The following is an 8,426-nucleotide window of genomic DNA, read 5'->3' on the forward strand; positions in this document are numbered from 1 at the left end:
CCTGAGTGATCTTCTGTTCCACATGCTTTTGTTCTGGACCACATTCTGAATCAATAGATGCATACTGTAATTGCTCATGTCTATGCTCCACCTCCACCAGTGTTTGGCAGAACATGTTCTAGAAATAGTTACCCATCAACTCAAACTACTGTATAAGCCTTGCTCAGCAACTATTACCGTTTAAAAATTAACTTCCTGCTTTAATTTTCTGCTGTACTTTTAAACAGTATAAAAATTCCCTTATATGAAATGTATACCTATTTGAAGCACAGCTTAAATATAAACATTAAAGCACACTACCTAATAATGTGTAGCCTAGCACAGCAGTTTGTTTCACCCATATTTCTTTCTTTTTTTTTTTTTTGGAACGGCTAAGATCTTTGGCCAGGAAGTTAAATAATAGACAAGAAGTACATGTACATTGATGATTGGCAGGCGATGTTCGGGATATGATGCAGTAACAAGTGATTGATAGTTCTCCAGCAGGGCTCCCTAGATATTCTCCAGCCTGCATGATTTTCAAGGTATAAATCTTTTTTTATCTTTGCTACTAGTTGCGTGCACCGAACCAAACCTTGTGTGCTATACATTAGAGGTATTGCCTCACGCAAATTTCGATTCAGAACATGCTGGAAAATGTACTATTTTATGGATCCCTAAGTTAAAAACTTGTGTGAAATATGGAGTCGCTTTTGATGAAAGCACCCTGGTTTTGTTGCTCTGTGATCTTGCCGTCTCACTTAGCAGTCTAATCGTGGCTGTGGGGGGAAAAGTTTCAGAGGAGTGCTTTAGAATTCCATTGTGAGCACAAATCTTGCTGTGTGTTTTCTCTCTATTGCATCAGCGTGCCTCATGCATTTGTTTTAAAGCTTATTGGGTAAACAGGCCTGTTTGTTTGTTGGATTTCTACTCACAATTCATTAACCCCCTTGCTCTGGGCATATAGAAATTTGCATTCAGTGTGCCGAGCCTTCACGATGACCAATGCCTGTGGCAGCAAGACTGGAAGTCTTTCCAAACCCAGATGGAGTGCAACAGCTGAACGAAACTTCGGACGAACTTTGCCAGCTTCACAGCCCAAATGTTAAAGCCTTTTTTTCCGAGCTTATGGTGCATGAAAAGTTCTTCATTCTTTCTTTCTTTGGCAGCACTATAACAATGCATCTGAAACTACCAGACCCATTAATATGTTTCCTTTGTTTTGTTTTTTTCCGTGTTAATAATGAAGCCTTATTTGAAATACAGCTTGGTTGGTAACAATGTTGATTTTGATTCATGCTCATAATAAAATGGTGTATTTTTTGTATAGACTGTTTAAGAACTGGACAAAACATCTATGACATCAACCATAGGGTTTCTAAAGAGCAGTTTGGAAGCTCAAATGTGGGAGCACTTCTTGTTCCCTCCTTGGCAGATGTGACGGTGCGTAAGGAACAGAGTCTGGCTTTTGGTTAGAACCTGCCCACGTAAGTCAAGCTAGAAAGCTTTGCTTGAGCCTGGCTAAAATGCTATGGTGGCTAACATTAATATATATATACCAGCTTCCATACCTCACACATCATCCAATGTCAACTTTTATTCAACATTTATTTTGGAAAGTTAAACTACATATGCGTGTGTTCCCTGCAATGGATTGGCACCCTGTCCAGGGTGTACCCTGTCTCGTGCCCTAGGCCTCCGTGGATAGGCTTCAGGTCCACACGACCCTGAATACAGGATAAAGCAGTATAAAAGATGAATTAGTGAGTGAGTGTGTTAAACTACAATGTTTCCAGTTAGCTAACATGATGCATAGCGACACCTGGTGGATTGACACCTGCATTACAGCTGTCACTACTCAAAATCGACGGCCACACCCCTAATTATGCATACATACCTGGCTTAATATAATTTTAACTGATGAGTTACATAAAAATTCCCCAATGTGTAGTTGTCATGAATGGGAACTCTCGCTATGAAGACCAAAATCTTTCTGTTGGACATTTTAACACATGGGGTTGCCTCACTTTTAGGGCCAGCTCCTAGTGGTCATTCGAAGAACTGCATGTTTTTCAGAACTGAAGGTTTCTCCTTTGTTTTTCCGTATAAAGCTGTGATAAAGAAAAGACACCACTGGAAAGCATCCATTTTTCCTTGTACTTATTTAAGCTCTCAATTATGCACTTTATCCGCACACTACCATATGTCACTGTCAATTCTGTTTGCCAGTGTTGTAAGGAATTTGTGTGTGTAAAATAAAGGTCACGGAGAATCAGGAAGGGTCAGTCTGGCACTTGGATTGTGCAGCTTTTTGCAGGCTTGCAATACCAGCATTAATTCGCAGATCAGTCACAATAATAAAATACATATTGTAAATGTCAAACCATGTTGGGTCAGGAGTATTCCACCGCTGCTGGGAAATAATGGATGGGCTTTATGCATACTCTATATCTGCTTGTTCTGCTCTGAGTATGAGAGCTAAAGCTGTAAAAGTATCTGCAGAATGTTACATCAGTCTTTCTACTCAGAAATTACAGTATTCATCTTTTCTCTTGTTCTCCTCCCTCTCAGTAAGAGATGGCCAATGTTTTAGTTGAATGCATTTCAATTATGTGTTTTAATTACAGCAATGTATTTGGAGTTGAAAATACCAAGCCAGCCACCCAAGTAACTTCAGCAGCATATGAAACACAGCTCCTGTGCAGCTGGTTGTCAGCAATGAGATATCACAGGTGGAGGGAAAATGCAGTGTATGCTGTGTAAAAAAATAAAAAATAAAATAAAAATAAAAAAAACACTTACTTGAAGGTCTGGAGGTCTCCTGCTGCAAAAGATTGACCACACTGAGATACCACACTGAGATCCTGATATAAACTGTATTTGTGCTCATTTTTATTTTCCTTAAAGCAAGTGCCTTATATAATTATTGGCACCTTTCATAAGAAAAAGGCCAGAAAGTTCTGTCTTAGTTTAAACAGACCTGACAGGTCCTGGAGGTGCATGGCGACAGTGCTAACCACTAAGCCGCCATGCCACCATAGTCATGCCGCTAATCCAGTACAGGAGACTTTGGACACGAGGTGGGGTACAAGTTCATCAAGTTCATAAAGGCATTTTTGGTAACACTAATTAACATAATCTGCATGTCTTTTGACCCTGACACTGGAGGTGCAAGGCGTCAGTGCTAACCACTAAGCCATCATGCCACCTAGTCCAAATTATACCATTTTCAAATGTTTAGTGTTGAAGGCTTAGTGTTGTTGAAATCAGACTGACAAGGGCATCACAGAACATTAACTTCCTGGTTCTTTAATAAGGTCTGGCCAAGTATGATCTTCCTGGTGAAGACTACCATGTATTCTTATAACATATCTTGATACTTGCACTTTGTCCGCCATGCACAAAGCAACATTAGTACAGGGTGTGAAATCCCTCCACATTGTTATATGTGATGAGTTAATGCCAAGTAAACAATGGTAGGTGTTTCGCCTGCCATGCGAAAGGCCAGGGTTCGATTTCCAGCCAGTGGATACAGTGCCGGTCCCAAGCCTGGATAAAATGCATGAGGGAGGGCATCCGGTGTAAAACCAGTGCCAAGCTTGTATGTGCGGACCAACAGTGAAAATGTGTTTCACAACAATGGTAGGACCTCCAGTTTTTTTGCCACCATGCAGCCTTATGCAACATTAGCTAAGTTAAATAGATTGATAATGATGTTTATAATGCAAGTTCCTTTACAAAGTGCAATAATGTTGCTAGATTTGTGTCCAATAACTTTTTAAGAAGGTCACATCTAATCTGTAGAACATTTTCAAATTTTGAATTTGAATACACCGTCAGGTATAGTTTAATATTATTATTATTATAATAATAATTTTTTTTTATCTGAACACTCATACATCATTGAAGCGTAAATGCTCCTGCAACTCCAAACGCAAGTACCGAAAATGTATCATGGTGGTACGGTGAGTGGGGGGGTGGGGGGGATATCAATGACATAAATACACAGCTCATCTCTTTGCATTCCGCGCAGTAAATAATTGAAATGACAGACTCGATGGTAGCAGTGGGATGTGCAGTGGCTGTGTGGCTGATGGGGTGGGGGGTAGAGTGGCTCACCCACACAATCAGGAATCGGAGAGCTGAAGGTGAGTATGAGTCACTCACTACATTATCAGCGCTCATTTCAGCAGCAATGTCAGAGTCAAAGACAAATCCTCCTTTCATCCGGAGGCCCTCTTCATCACAACACGTGGCAGGAGGCGACGGGGATGGGGAGGTGCACTGGGAGGAGGAGGGGGAGAGGGAAAATGACTAACGGCCTATTGTGTAATTAATGAGGACATTGTTGATTTCCGCAGATAATTTAGCACGCTCGCAAGTGTTTGACTTCTGATCTCCATTTACCCTCGCTCTGTCTATTTTATGGGCTCTGCAATGAGAGAAGAGAATGCTAACCTTGAATGTACACCACACTCATACACACTTTCTTTTGTAAACGTTGTATTTTAACCAATCAGTGTTATCGAAAATCAGAACATATCTTTAAGTGCTTTGTGCAACAAGTATAAGCAGTGAGAAAACATTTAAAGAGAATACTCAGTTTGTACAGTATGATTAGTTCATGTATACTGTAACTACAACCAACTTGAAAATTAGTGCATTGAAAAAAATAACAATAAATACTGGCTTTTTTTAAAAAGACTCAGCTATAATGCAATCCAAGGGTAGATGTTGAACAATTATGTGTGTGTTTGTATGTGTGGTTGGGGGGGGGGGTTTAATTTAGGTTTTTGTAAATTAAATTCTAAAACTGTATTCTTCTTTTCAATTATGGGACGGTGGCAGTTTGTGTGAATGCAATCACATATAATTACGACAAACCCTAAAGAAGAATGCGTAATTAACCAGAATAGCTCTTTACGGTATTGCTCTGGTGCTTGAACAACACAAAAATAGCTTCTTTTGGCTACTTTCATCCTACAGTATAATGTTTAAAAAAGTCATTTTAAAATTATGACATATAGTCATTTAATGAAATTCAACAACTGATCTTAGATGTGCTTAAAAAAAGCAGTAGGTTTTTAGTTTTTCTGTCCTGACTTTTCATTATAAAAAAGGCACTTGCTTAACAGAAATTGATTTTAAAGTGAAAAAATTAGGGTTCTACATTTAATTTATAGATGCCATAAAGTAAAGATTGGATGTTGGAGTGCTGGAATGATAACAACAACTGAATAATCTCACACTGCTACAGTACCACCTCAAAGTTAATGTTACTGCCCCAAAGATAATTCCTTAATAATAATAATAATAATAATAATAATAATAATAATAAAAAAATAAAAATAATAATAATAATAATAATTATTATTATTATTAATAATAATAATAATAATAATAATAATAATAAATTATTATAGAATGAATATGAATAGAATGATGCTTTGTTTGTTAAAAGATTATTGTAGCTAAATTGTTGTTATACATGTAAGTTGATAGATGTCTTCTCTCCTGACTGGTACTGTACATATCTCTAATACTAAAGACTTTTGCCAAAGATCAGAAATAAATCACCTTAAAGAAGCCTTCCCAAATCAACACTTACTACTGTATATATACATGGCCATTGTGATCTATAAGAATCCAACACATTATAATGCAGTTGTATGCACTCTACACATACTGTATACAATAAATAACAAAGTTTAACAGCAATACAATAGAAATTTTGTATCATTTTCAGGTTTTTTTCCCCAGAATTTGGTAAAACTTTTTTATAAAAGTAATACTGTATCTATAATAAAGTAGATACCTGTTTATATTATGTTATAATGAATATCAGCATGGGTGTGATTGGGCTGTAGGCATGACAGAGTGATGCTGCTTTTGCAAAACTGCAAAACTGTTTATTACAAAAAAAACTTAAAAGTTTTGCAAACCATACATACTGTATATGCAATAAACAACATCCTATTAAATGTTCATAGAAAAAACGTTTATTTTTTAAAAGCACAAGAACAGATAATCAACAGCGACATCATTACTATACTATTACTCATAAGGGCAGAATGGAGTAATAACACAAATAGGCTGAGGCAGCTTCTACAGAGCAGGATCTCTCTGTGACATTAGATAGATTTCTGCAGAACAAAACTATCCAGCCCTGGTCCCGTTTTAACATACAAACACTGTCTATGACTTTTCAAGTAGGCCTCGCTATTTCAAAGCAACATTACAAAAAGTCCTATACAGGTGCACACTACTTTAAATAGTTAATGTCAAAAATATAAAATGCCTTGAAGCACACATCAACCGCCCCAAGTAGTGTGCATTGCTCCAGAGCCTGTCCCACCAGAATGACGAATGCCTGAGAGCAGCGCTGGTCATCATCTCCCAATGTCAGGATGTACAGTAGGGGTACGGCCTTGACACTTCAGCCTGCTGGAGGTATTCCACCATGTTGGTGCCAACCTTAGAAAGAAATGAAAGAAAGTTAAACATTTGTTGAATAACAAAGATTAAACTGAATAAGACTATCAATTTAATGTGTAATAGGATTTATACTAAATAAAAAAATGACAAAGCAAGGGTATAGGTAACATGAAACAAAAACATGGAGACAGCTACTACCCAAAATAAAATAAGCAAAATAAGCATGGCTTTTGGGATAAAGCTCATTTATAAATATATATTAGTCAGACTAGTTGATCTTGTGGTCTGTGTTGATTTTAAGCTAATTACCGAGGAGATGTCATAGCTGGGGTCATACTGGCACATTATAATCACTCAAATATTAATACTTCCATCTAGTAGTTATCTGTACAGCTCACTGATAGTTAATTTAGTCTGAGTCACAAGCAACTTTGGTTAAAAAGGGCTACCTGGTTAGCTTACATGCAGCAGTCATATTTGCATACTACTTGCCAAAGGGGTAAAGGTGTAAAATATTGTTATAACTCGGGAGAAACGCGGGCGACTTTTGACCGCGGAGTAAATTACTAGCTAGTGAAAAACGGGAGGGTTAGCAGGTGTGTATATTTGTGAGAGGGTCAGTGTTTTGTAACACCCCAGCATTTTATTGTCTCAAACAGTGAGATTAATAAAGTTCTATTGTTAACTAAATGCTAGCGTCATGCTAATACTACAGTTACAGTTTCGTCACCCTGCAAACATTCTACAGAGAAAGATAAAAAGCTCAGTCATCTTATCCGTTTCTTTCACACACAGGTGGGGTTCTGTGGCTAACTATAGCAGCTACTGTCAGCTAAATTATCTCACCTCAGACCAGCCTGAAAGTTTAAGTGTAACCTTAACACGGTAACAATAATAAATGTTATATAGTAATAATTTTTCAGTCATATGTGACTTAGGTGAGTGAACATGTGTATACAGACCTTGTATTTAACGCCATTTCCCCTTAAATGAACCGTCATCAGCGGTGTGGGAGCTGAAGAGAGACACGAAGCTCTGACTGACAGCCGCTGAATCCACCGGTGAACTTTGGGGGAGGAGCCAATCAAACTTCAACCCAGCAGCTGGGTTACACAAAAACTACCCAACTCTCTGTAAATAACCCAGAAAAATGACCCAACAGAGGCAACCCAGCGCTTGGGTAGAAAAAACAACCCAGCGTTTTTTAGAGTGTGTGTTTAATACCTTATAAAGACATTTTAACATTTTTAAAGGTATTTATAAGTCGTCCTACATAGTACTGTATTATCTCATTTTTATAATTCAAGATAAACAATCAAGACACAGTCTTTTGGTGCTATAATGCAAAGCTATTTATTCGTTTTTTTGTGTTATAATGGGTTATGAAAGTTTATTACCTTATAGCTCTGTATTTTAACCATTTATTATATTCCATAATTATACAACAGTTGATTGCGACCAAGTAAACCAGCACTGGGATGTTTAACTTTATGTTACTAACTACTAACTTTATCAACTAACTTCTAACATAATTGCTGATATCCAGTATAACACCATTCCCTTTATGTGATATTGCTCAATATGTATATACTGTAAATGCCTTTTAAATGCGATACATAACTGTAAAAGTACTGTCTACAAATTGAAGCCACCACCTTCTGACGGATCAGATTTGAGAATTACTTACTCTTACTTATTATTTACGAAAACTGTATTTGTGCACATAGTAATTCATTCACATTAGTGTCTTAAATAAATACATTATAATGCAAGCCATTATTAACATGTGATAAGATCTCTCTACCACATGGCCAACTGTTCCCTTGTTGTTTTTCTGTGTCCTTAATATGTCTATAACATTTTAGAAAGATCAATGCATAGTCCCAGAGGCTTTCTTGCACACGCACACACACACACACTGCATACAGTTCTGTAAAACCACTAATATGGGGCTGAGTATTATCTGGTACTCGGTTAATGCTATGCTAATTACTTCTGGGTATTGGATTAGG

General features: G+C 37.4%; 1 long non-coding RNA gene across 1 annotated transcript; it reads right to left on the bottom strand.

Annotated features, from left to right (window-relative positions):
- Positions 1-5,955: 5,955 nt before the first annotated feature.
- LOC128508021 (uncharacterized) lies at positions 5,956-7,599 on the bottom strand. Its single transcript, XR_008355852.1, has 2 exons — positions 7,377-7,599; positions 5,956-6,453 (listed from the first exon to the last, which is right to left on the bottom strand). It is a non-coding gene; the product is annotated as an uncharacterized LOC128508021 (long non-coding RNA).
- Positions 7,600-8,426: the final 827 nt, after the last annotated feature.

The sequence above is a fragment of the Clarias gariepinus genome, chromosome 19, assembly GCF_024256425.1.
Source record: "Clarias gariepinus isolate MV-2021 ecotype Netherlands chromosome 19, CGAR_prim_01v2, whole genome shotgun sequence".
Taxonomy (NCBI): Eukaryota; Metazoa; Chordata; class Actinopteri; order Siluriformes; family Clariidae; genus Clarias; species Clarias gariepinus.